Source organism: Ochotona curzoniae, unplaced genomic scaffold, assembly GCF_017591425.1.
Source record: "Ochotona curzoniae isolate NIBS_2020 unplaced genomic scaffold, NIBS_Ocur_1.0 patch301, whole genome shotgun sequence".
Taxonomy (NCBI): Eukaryota; Metazoa; Chordata; class Mammalia; order Lagomorpha; family Ochotonidae; genus Ochotona; species Ochotona curzoniae.
In genome coordinates, this window is record NW_024466864.1 from 35,893 (window position 1) to 47,980 (window position 12,088).

At 43.8% G+C, this 12,088-nt stretch overlaps 1 long non-coding RNA gene and 1 pseudogene across 1 annotated transcript; one reads left to right on the plus strand and one right to left on the minus strand.

Annotated features, from left to right (window-relative positions):
• Positions 1-5,015: 5,015 nt before the first annotated feature.
• Positions 5,016-11,035, minus strand: LOC121167066 (annotated as a pseudogene).
• A 221-nt stretch (positions 11,036-11,256) lies between these two features.
• LOC121167065 lies at positions 11,257-12,066 on the plus strand. Its single transcript, XR_005885532.1, has 2 exons — positions 11,257-11,346; positions 11,628-12,066. It is a non-coding gene; the product is annotated as an uncharacterized LOC121167065 (long non-coding RNA).
• Positions 12,067-12,088: the final 22 nt, after the last annotated feature.

The following is a 12,088-nucleotide window of genomic DNA, read 5'->3' on the forward strand; positions in this document are numbered from 1 at the left end:
GAAATGTTCCGGGCACTGCTTTAAACCCCACGCTTGGCATGTTCCCACCCCTCGTGGGAAGCTGGCGCCAAATATTAGAGAACTTGTGATTGTGGCTGCAGTGCCTGGCAGAGTAGCTGAAATCGGATCCTTTGGTGGACAGAATCTTGCATTCTGAGTGGTGCTGGGACCTCTAGCCTTGTTCTCTTGTGCCAGAACTGAATAGAAGAGCAGATCAGGAAAGGATCAGCTTGTCGAACCTGTTCTTTTTGTCACATGCAACGCTCAAGCTCAGATTAGTATGGGGACACAGCTCCGAGCCAGGCACACAACAACTGGAGGAATAGAGTTAGGACTAGGAGCCAAAACACTTGTGGCAACTAACTATTGGTGGAGCAGTGCCCACCCCTGCCTGGCTATGCTGTTGGGGTGTCTCCCCTAAGGCAAGCACAGTCTCCCAGTGGAAGAGGAAGAGGAGTTTGTGGTGGATGGAGATACTGGAGCCAGTCCTCCTCTCTCACACTGATACTGGTTCGACTGTGAAGAATGTAGCACATCAATATTGCCACACGTTAGAGAATCTTCTCACCCCTGGACACATGCTAATAGGTCAGCTTCTTAGGAACTTAGAATGGTGTGTACATCAGCTATTCAGTGCTTCCAGTCACTAGTGTGTGATGGTGAGTAAATCATTTGACACTTCTGTTTTGTAAGACTAGAGACAATAATCAATTTCAAGAAAGTTCCTGGCAAATAATAAGTGTATGGTACAGTAAGCTGTTTTAACTATAAAAGCATTTTTCCAAGTTGGTTTCTGCTTTATCACAGTAAGTCTCCACTGTTCTAGTTCATAATAACATTCCTAGACAGTAAAGGTTGTTTCCTGATTTGTTTTCATGACAATTCATGGTCAGTAAGACTTTAAGCCTTAAAAGCGAGAGAAAGGGCCCGGGGCTGTAGAGCACCACCTTGGGGGCCCAGTGGATTCCAGGAACACTCTGGGCACCTCTTCTACAGGTGTGACACCCCAGGGCGTGGAGGGATGGAGGCACTCTCTGGGTGTGCCCCCTTCACGGGAATCCGCAGGGCGTAGAAGGTTTTATGTGCTTTCTCCCTGCGTTCTCCGTGTCAGGGACTGCAGGGTTTTTCAGAGCCCACCTGGTGCGTCTCCCACACACGGGACTGTGGGTGAGGCACTTTCCAGGCGTGGCTCTTGTGCAGTGAATCCACCACTCGTGGTGTGTGGGTGTTCAGAGCCCCTGCTCCCGTGTGGCTCCCCCACACAGGCCCTTAGCGGAGGAGTGGCCCAGGCGCCCTGTTATAATGACTTCACGGCAGGTTCGCACCGTGTCAGTTTGGTGCAGGAGTTTTCAGAGCTCTCCTGGTGGGTCGCCCACGCTCAGAACTGCAGGGTGGGAGGCGAGAAGTGAGCAGTTCACTCTATGGGAGTGGTACCTGCGTGTCAGGGACACACAGCGCTACACTTCCCAAATCTCAGAGCTCTCCTGACACCTGACACCTGCGCTGCGGAGGTGCTGCTGCTGCAGGCGGGGCCGCCAAGCCCGCTCGGTGCGGCTTTCAGGTGTGGGGGACTCCAGACCCTCGCCAGCTGCCTCTGCGCACCAAGATGCACTGGCCCCCGGGGCCCCCTCAGCCACCAACACCACTGTGCATAGTTCCACACAGACCCAACAGTTTCAGCCGCCTGCTTAGCATTCTCAGAGGCTGCAACCTCAGCAGGGGGCGAGAAATGCGGAGGCTGTTATGTTAACCCTTTGCTCACCAAACGTCCGGCCGCTGCAGTCTGCTTCCACCGCTGCCAGATCTCCTCTCCTCCGAGCTGGCCGCGTCTCCCGTCAGGCCGTTTTCAAAAGTGACTCAGCAGGTCTGGAGTGGGATGTCGGTTTCTCTGCCTTTGCCCTGCTCCGTTCCTGTTGTTCTTCCGAGTTGTGTGGATCTTTTTGGCTCCACACTGTCCCAGGGAACTTCACGGACCTCTCCCTGCGGTTCCCTGCTGTTCCTCTTTGCTGCTTCTGTAGCGTTCTAGCCTTCTCTCATTGGATGCTCCCTCACAGCCTTCCTCCTACGTCGGCCATCTTCCGAGTCTCCTGTTGTTGGTTTTGAATTGTGGCTTTTCATTTGAGAGGGATGTGTGGTGACTGTGTAATGGAGACTATCATGTCCACATGTGAGGATGCAGTGCAGTGTGCATCTCTACTTCCAGATCAAAGTTGGACTACGAATGAAACTGTTAGCTGCATCTTGACAATAGGATGCTGGACTCTCTGCCATTATCCATGCCCACAATGATGCACATGTCACTGTTCATGAAGAGCTGTAATATAGTAATAATACAGGGGAATTTTGTGGGGGGAAGGGGTTTGGGGAGAGGACAAGGAAAATGGCAGGGCCTATGGAACTGTATCATAGAATGATGATAATAATTTGAAAAGAAGTGAAATTATGATTTAAAAAAGAGAAACATATATAAAAAAGACATATTGCAAACTTTACGTCACAGAGGAGGCTAAACACTTTTTGAAAATGTGAGCCCAATTTGTCTTGTAATCACCACTTTGCTAACATGAAAATTATATCTTAGGTTTGTGGGTTTTTTTAATGTAAAATGTTCCTTAATCTTTATTATTATTTAAAAAAAGATAGTGTACATGAGTTTAACATTTTTATGCTATGCATTGTGTTTGATGCCTTCCCTGAGTTGGATAAAATGAGGTATTTTATTTCAAATTCACACTGAACAATAGGATTACAGAATTAAACTAAAGAAATATCAGGCTGTGAAAAACTTATAATACCTACCACAGCACCAAAATGGCTGATTTATTGATTGCCACTTTCCACTAGGCTAGTGTTTTTTAACCTATCTCAGTACCTCAACCAAAGCTTGAAAGAAATAAATGATGTTGACAAGTTTAAACTAAGAATACAACTTAGACAGCTGTGCCTAACTATAAAATATGAAAGATTTGAAATCATAAAATATGTGCTCACACCTTGTATTATCACAAATGATGTGATTTTGAACCACCACCACCTAATGAGACTCAGCTGTCTCATCTGAAGAAAGAAGAATGCTGGTCTATGTGCTTCTCAGTGGCTGTGAACGTAAAATAAGGTAAAGCATAGGAAAGTTTTTGGTCAAAACCTAGCAAATGATATTTTTTGTTATTCCACAGCATCTACATGTATTTAATAAGAAATCTTTTGATGATGCAAAATGACACCTGACATTAAAATATAGGGTTTTTTTCTGAAATGAAACATAACTTCACATTTGTCTAAATGAAACATAATTTAGCATTTCTGTCTTAGCCTGTAAACGAACTCAACTATTCATCCAGAAATACCCCTCCAATACAGTCCTCAGCTTTTTTTTTTTTTCTCCAAAGAAAATCCTGTCCAGGAATCAATAGACAAGCATTCTTTTCCTTACAGCACTTGAATTTGTCCCAGCCACCATTACCATTGCCAGTAGAACTGTTTCAACACAGTTAACACCTAAGGAAATTCTTTTTGAGTACCTCCCACACTTACATTGACTTATTCAAAGTGGTTTTAACCTATTTTGTCATATTTCTAAGATTAGCCATTTTAACTGGCTCAGCCTCTTATCTTCAAATGTGAGTGCTATATGAGCTTTCATCCTTGCATCTCCTTTATGTTTTTCTCATCCTAGTTTCTGCCTCTATGATCCAACCTTTTTCAAACGACTGAGGCATTGAGTTTGCATAATCAATGTCTAAATCTGACTTGGTCTTAGGTCTCCTCTCGATTTCTACATCTGTATTTCTAACCATGGGCCAAACTGAACCATCTGAATATACCGTTTTTTTTTAAGATTTATATATTTTTATTGCAAAGCCAGATACAAAGAGGGCAAGAGCTAGACAGAAAGATCCTCCGTCCAATGATTCACTTCCCAAGTGACCACAACGGCCGGTGTGCTGTGCCACTCCAAAGCCAGGAGCCAGGAACTTCTTCCAGGTCTTCCACATGGGTGTAGAGTCCAAAGGCTTTGGGCCATCCCGACTGCCCTCCCAGGCCACAAAAAGGGAGCTGTATGGGAAAAGGGACCTCCGGATTTAGAACTAGTACCCATATGGAATCTCAGCGTGTCCAAGGTGAGGACTTTAGCAGCTAGGCCACTGTGCCGTGTCCTGAATATATTTTATTGTCTGTAAATGCATCCTTCTCTCTTCTCCCAAACCTTCTTATGTTTGTTGTCACCCTTGGTAATATTATGGAGTCATTGATGATGTTTCTTTTCCTCACCTTTTATTTTTGTTATTTAGTTAAGGGATTGGATTGATAAAGTGTCTTTTTTTTAAAGATTTATTTATTTATTGGAAAGTCAGATATACAGAGAGGAAGAGAAACAGAGAGGAAGGTCTTCTGTCTGATGATTCACTCCCCAGTGAGCACAAGGGCCAATGCTATGCTGGTCCAAAGCCAGGAGCCAAGGAACTTCTTCCGGGTATCCCACACGGGTGCAGGGTCCCAAGGATCTGGGCCATCCTCGACTGCTTTCCCAGGCCACAAGCAGGGAGCTGGATGGGAAGTGGAGCTTCTGGAATGAGAACCAGCGCCCATATGGGATCCCGCGTGCTCAAGGCAAGGACTTTAGCAGCTAGGCCATACTGCTGGGGCCTAAAGTGTCTTTCTAATCTATCCACGTTGCTTTTCATTTTAAACTCCAATGCTTTCATCAGGACTTCATTATATCGCTTTTGAAACCTTCTGACTGCTTCTATCTTAATCTCTCTGCTTTGATCTCTTACAATCAGAATCCATTCCATTGATATAATCATATTACTTGATGCCTGGAAAATAAACCTCAGACTCCTGAAATATTTGATCAAGAACCTCACTAATCTATTTCCAACCACTTTGGGAGACTTAACTCCTGCCCACACCCTTATTGCTCTAGATTAGGTTATGTACTTTATAGTTTTATGTTCTGGCTCATGGTGTTCGTCAGCCTGTTGTTTGTCATTTTTCCAAAGTTGTTTATCTTTTCAGTCTATGAAATGTGAGTCAAGCAATCTTACACATGCAGGATAAAGATTATGAAATTCATTTGCTGATTCCCTTGGAAGAGTAAAACGGCAAAGTCCTACTGAAGGTCCCAGCACAGCAATAACACCTTCCAAATGACAGCCATAGTCTGTTTTCATAGCATGTACCATGGCCATTGCTACTCCTAACAAAGTACATTTCCAACCAGCGTGAGCAATTCCACATGCTTTTTTGACAGGATCTGCAAAAACTATGGAATACAATCAGCACCAAGGGCTGCTATTGTGACTCCTCTCTGATTTGTAGTTATTCCATCGTAAGATGCAGGTTCCTTCTTCCCACAATCCAGATGTCACTAGCACGATCAGTCAATCCAATAAAATTTCTTCACATTAAATCCCACAGTACTTGCCAATCTACATGGATTTTTTTGAACAACTGCCTTGAGATCTTTCCTTCTGAAACTACTGAAGAGATTGAATGAGCTGTTCTTGTTGTAAATGTATGTGTGAAAATATCTGGGATCAAAGCAGATGTGATAATAGTTAATTCTGCCTTCAGTGCTGACAAACTACTCAGCTACATTTCTATCTCATTCTGGATTTCTTCTCGTTTTTGAGCTGTGGTGATATATTCAGGGGATTGTTGCAAACTCTCCTTCAAAGTCATCTGTAACTCTTCAAACTCAAAATTGGAAACATCAGTGAAGAGGTGGTCTATAAAGGCCTTCATTAATGCTTTCCTATGCAAGGGGACAATGTTCTTAAGGCTGCTCGGATTTTTTTCATCAATTATTTTGTTTAATAGTATACCCTGAGGCAGCCATGCTGGGATTGTTAACAGTCTCAAATCCTCTCAAAAGAAGTGATAATCCATCTCTTGTTTCTAATTCACAATTGTCATGTTCACCATTCTTTAAATAGCTGATGGAACTATAACACATTATGCAGAGGTATTTGGCCTTGGCAGCATGGTTGATTTGACAGCATTCAATGCCTTCAGTAATCTCTGATGGCAGTTTTTTTGAGCAATCAGTTTCTTTTTTTTTTAGATATATATATCTATAGTAGGAACTTCCACCCATCATGGATTACTCCACTTTGTTGCCATATTACAGTTCAAATTCAGTCAAGATTGTTTTGTTTGAAACATATACCAAGCAAAGAGTCCAACATCTTATTCTCCAGATAATTTCAATGGTTTCTTGTGGAGACCTCCTCTGGTCTGCAGGCAGGGCTGGCAGAATATCATCCCGATCAATTTAAAGCCACAACATAACATCAACAACCATTTACAACATTATGGAATTAATGGACATGGTGTTGAGTAACCACTATATTAAAAAACTACAAGTTCTTAACCACATTCTGTGACTACTTTATTGACATTTCAGTTTTAGTATATTAACTACCGGCTTCTATCCACCTTAAAATAGCTATAGGGTACTATTCAGCTGTCTCATTTCTATTTCCATTTTAGTATTTAGCAGTTTATACTGTGGAAGCCTAATTCTACTGAACTTGGCAGATTTTAGGATAGTCTAAACTGGGTTATATCTCTCACAAGGCATATGTCAACAATTGAGGTATAGAACAGTTTTAGGAGGGGTGTGCAGAGAAATCTTCAATACCTTAGTGAGGAGTAACTAGTCTTTGTGTCCTAACTAGTAAGGTATGTGTGAGTCCATGCTGACCATTTCCTGTTTGGTTATAAGCTTTCCTTGTTGCTATCCGTCTATCTATTCTTGTGTGTGTGTGTGTGTGTGTGTGTGTGTGTGTGTGTGTGTGTGTGTGTGTGTTTTGGGTGGGGTGCTCCGGAGTGACCCTGATGGTCTGTGCAAGAGAGGGTGAGGATCCAAAGTTGGAACTAAGTAAGGACAAGAGAAAGCTCCTCTCCCTAGTCCCAAAGGAAGTTAACTGTTCTGTTCATGCGGACCACTCAGAGTTCCTGGCTGTTGTTCTGATGACCTTGGATCTTGCAAGGAAGGATTTGGGCTTCTTCCATCCCATGTGGTAGATCCAAAAGAGGGTGGATGTCTCAGAGTTTTCAGCCTCCAAAGGCACTCCAATTCCCTGTGGTCTCCTTGGCAGTTGGGATATAGTCCTTGGTGCCTGTACTGCTAATCCTTGGTGAGGATCCGGGAGTCTCCAGTGTTGGGATACTAGCCTCCTCCTGTCCCCCTGCTCCAATCTGGGGTTCCCCCCTGCTCTGTGCATATGACCTCCTTTTAAGAGGTTGTTAGGATTGCTCTTGATTCTCCCTTATGTCTTTGTAGTTTTCCTATTGTCTAATGCTGATTTGAATCTGTTGTCTATAAGTTACCTGTTATGATCTTGATAGGTTATACTTCACGTCTTCCTCACACATTCTAAGGAGAAGGAAGATTTCTCTGCTCTCCCGCCCCATTTCTGAGTAGCACAGGGTCTTAAAAGTATATTAAGTTTTACAATTTTTTGATGTAGATCATAAGCAGTCTGACTCACATTGATTGTTGATTCATTGGTTACATCACAATATCTTATTGCATGAGATACAGGCTGTTTGGGGTTGAAATAATATTACAGTTTACAGGTACTGTTTTTCGGATTGACATCATTTCAGGTTAAATTAAGGCAAACATGTTATCTAACCTTTTTTGCTCATTTCTCTTAGCCATAATGGTTTCAAGTTGGGCCCATTTGGCTACAAAAGGCTGCATTTCATTTTTTGTCTGTTTGTTGTTTCTTTAATAGCTGAGTAGTATTCCATGGAGTAATTGAACCATAGCTTTCTTATCCAGTCAAAACACAAATTCAGGGCCCGGCGGGATAGCATAGTGGTTGAAGTCTTGGTCTCACACAAGCCAGGATCCCATATGGGTGCCGGTTCTAATCCCAGCCACCCCGCTTCCCATCCTGCTCCCTGCTTGTGTCCTGGGAAAGCAGCAGAGGATGGCCCAGAGCCTTTTGACCCTGCACCCATGTGGGAGACCTGGAGGAGCTCCTGGCTCCTGGCATCAGATTGGTTCAGTTCCAGTCATTGTGGCTGCTTGGGGAGTGAACCATCAGACGGGAGATCTTCCTCTCTATCTGCTCCTCTGTATATCACCTTTCCAATAAAAATAAATAAACTTTAAACACACACACACACAAAGTCAAACAAGAAGAATGAATTGCATTGTGAAGGCTGAATCCTAATTTAGACTTGAACCTGGACCTATACATTTTCAGTAAGCTCAAAATCAGTCAATTAATGTAACAACTATAAGAAAAAATCCATAAGAGTAGTCCTGGACTCAGTCGTTTCATCTAGGGATTTTCAAAGATTTGTCTGAAGCTAGCACTGAGCACAGCAAATTAAACCACAACTTGTAACACCAGCATGGAATACGAGTGTAAGTTTTCGTCCTGGTGGTTCCTGTTTGCTAACATAGCTATGCTTGCTACAGAAGATGCTCTCAGTGCATGCCACTCTATTATGCATGAGAGTAACCTGGTTAGAGTTCTATGTTTTTCGACCTTCACCTTGAAGCAACACTGGTTACCATGGTCTTATGGTATCAAAAGAGTAGAAGGAATTTCTGACCTTTGACATGCTTTTTATTAAATGGAAACATTTAAATTGCATGATGTGCTTTATTTGCTTGAAGACAATTGGAAAGATCTATCACACACTCAGCACTCCCCGGATAACCACAATGCCTGGTTGTGGACAGGCCAGCACAGAAGGAGGGGACCAGTCTGGGTGGCCCACACAGGTGGCTACGGGAGCCATCATCTGCTACTTCCCATGTTGGCAGCAGCAGAAATTTGAAGTGGAAATAAAGCTAACACGTGATTCCAGGCACTTTGATCTTGGATGCAGGTGTCCTGGGACGCATCTTAACCATTATGGCAAATTGGCAAATTCCTTCATTCTCTCTTTCTGAAAAAAAAACATATTTCTAATTCTGAAAAAATATATAGGATATGTTATAACCTTAAAGAATGGTAAAGTGACAGAGGAAAGTGACATTTTTTTGAGAAATACTTTCTGTGACACATTGAATGTCAATGAAGTTTGAGGAAAGAATTGTGACTCTATATTCAGCTAAAGCATATAAACTAATAAAAATGGAGAAAGAGAAGATGGTTCCATCAGTGGTGATTTCAGAAAGGGTGCAGGAAGCATTCTGCATCATCCAAGCTTGACCAAATGAAGAGCAGGGCCCTTTAAGAGGCCATGACACTCTCCACATTCCAAAACTGCTGTGGCAACTCCACATTGTGACCTGCTACTGGACCCTCCCTCCCACCCTCAGAAACATCACTACAGGCAGTGGCATTAGCTTAGGGCTCTGGCAACTTCATCCTTTTTTGTGTGATTAAGAACTCTCCTTTATTGAAGGGCACAAAGTGATTCTCTACAGTAAGTTAAGGGTGACAGCTATTGTCATCCATGACTCCTTCTTAATTAAGCTCTTTGACTTTGTTTGTTTGAAACATCATGTGCTGTTTTCTCTAAACCTAGATCCTGGATTAATGACTGCCAGAACCATCAGCATGGCAGCATGTTCCAGTGCTCCAACAGCTCCAGGGATAGAAATGAACCTCCTAGAACACCAGATCTTGTCCTGCTAGCTTGCCAACACTCAACAGGAGCTTGACGATCTCAAGGAGAAGCTTCTTCCATCTGAGCCTACTGCCTACACCCTGGACAAGCAGCTACCAAAACACTGAAAGTTCTGGAGGTGATGGGTGATTGTCTTTCTTCTGAGAAATGAGATGAGGTGTAGGTTAGAGCTTGGGTTAAAATCCCTGCTACTGAATCCTAGTACAGACACAAAGGAGCTTGTTTATCGGAGGAACAGGTGGAATGCTCTTGTGTTGGGATCCTCTGTGTACTGCAGGAGATTGTGTAGACATGTAATATCATGGTGGTCTTCATGGCAGTCTGTTCAATATTGGAAGAACAAATGGCACAACACTGAGCTTGTGACACTAGTCAAAACTTGGGTAAACAGCACATGATTTCAGTTTGAAAATAAAATGAAAGTTTGATCTTCTCTGACACACAGAGGTAAAAACATTGATGATGTGCAAACAGCATGGTTGGGGAAGTCCTCCTCCTGGAGCCCAGGTTTGTCTTCGGATCCCTTCAATGTCAGTGCAGCCCTTGTTTGAGGGTGTGCTTCTGGGACTTAACACACTCTCTCAACATCCTCTGTTTCTACATTAGTGAAGACACTTTGGGGATGCAGGATGGAGAGCATGTCAGGGTCCACCTTGATTCCCAGGAACACAAGGGCATGCACAACAGGTGGATAGTAGCATCTGTCTAATTACGAGTCAGCCAGAGTCATTCCTACAGTTTTCTTACAAGAAGAACTCTTGAGGGAATATATTCATTACTAGGTTTGAATCAGAATATGGAAAAAGTAAATGAAGAAATGTATTCTGAGTAGAGATAAGCTCTGTTTGACTAATAATCTATTTTCAAAATCTCACATGTGAATGGTTTTGGAGGTGAAGAAAATGCAGGTAACAATGGGATTCTTTTCTATGCTAACACTGTGCAGAGAGCAGGAGTGCTGGCTGGTCTCCTGCTCTCTGGCCAGGTTTCCATCTCCTCTGTGCCTCAGTGTGTTCCTGTCTCTATATCTTATAGAGCAGCACCCACCTCTCTGAGCCAGAGTGAATTCATGATGTCATACAGAATTAATGGGGCACTTCCTGTGGATAGCGTTGAATAGTGTCTGACACATGTTGGATTTTGATAGGAAATCAATCAATGTATTGTTTCTTTCAGATATGTGTGGTCTAAAGACATAATATATTTGTGTATACACATGGGTTTTGCTTTGTCTTTGATATTTTGGTGTATGTATTTTGCAATGTTTGCACACAGGCCCTTCACCGGTATCATCCTCTGGTGTTTGCCAGGAGCCTCATGCCCAAGCTCAGCGTTTGAATTGCAATGTGTTAAGCTGGTGAAGAGGCCCAAGTCTCACATTCTCACTGTAGGGGTTAGGGTTGGCTCTGACAAACACCCTTTGTGTCATGCTAGGTAGTTTCTTCCTGGACTTTAAGCTTCCATTTGCTCATCTTCTCCAGGTGATCTACTAATTCTATATACTTGGGTCAGTGAGAAACAGACATGGAAGTTTGTTAGCAGTGTATGTCCAAGCTAGGATGGACCCTGGTTCCATGGCCAGGACCTCAGCAGCATGTGCAACACTCATTGAGTCAGGTGGGTCTGTGTTTTCTCAGAATGTGAGCTGTGCAAAGTCATCATGCAGCCTGTGCTGGGGCAGAACATCCAGTGTGAGGAGGAGCAGCTGGCAGAGAGCCCACCTGTCACCAAGAGGCTGAGGTAAGGACAGGCAGCAGGTTCAAGCTGAGGAATCTCTGGGGTGGGCAGTGTAGCCAATGGAGCTGACAGAGCTACACTCTCTCCCAAAGTGACTTTTTCCCAATTGCTGTAGTTTTCCGGTTCTGTTAGGGCCATATGGAGTGTGAACAGAGGGGAGATCACTATGTACAACCCCCTTCTTTTTCCCAGGAGAAAGAAATTTCTGCACATTCTTTTGAAGGCCTAACAGCCAGTCCTCCACTGACTTCCAACTGTGAATCTTCCCTTCTATTCCACATTAGGGAATTCAATATCTCACTCCATCCTCACACAAGACAACTGAGACAACTAAAGCAGAAGCCACAGGAACAGAGAGATGCCTCCATCTTACTCCATCAGCATCTCAAAGATCTGCTCACAGTGGACAGCCCTGAGAGCTGCCTGAACCAGGGCCTCTGGGATCCACTTTCTCAGGGACATCATCTGGCAGAGCACCGTGCCCACAAGCTCAGCCAAGGTACTGTCCGAGGAAAGGAGGGAAGACCTGCTAGGACAGAGGCTGGGGAACTCCACCCTCTCCTTCCTGCCTGAGGGGAGGATAGCATTGGAAAGTCTGCAGTGTCCTCAGAGGAGGCTGTGACAGGAGGAGCTTCCTCGCAGGGAAGGGACCTGGGCTAACCAGGAGGGCTCCCAGGTCTGTGCTCACACTGACTTCAGAGAAGGCATTCAGTGACTTCCTCTGCCTGCATTTCTGGTCTGTCAT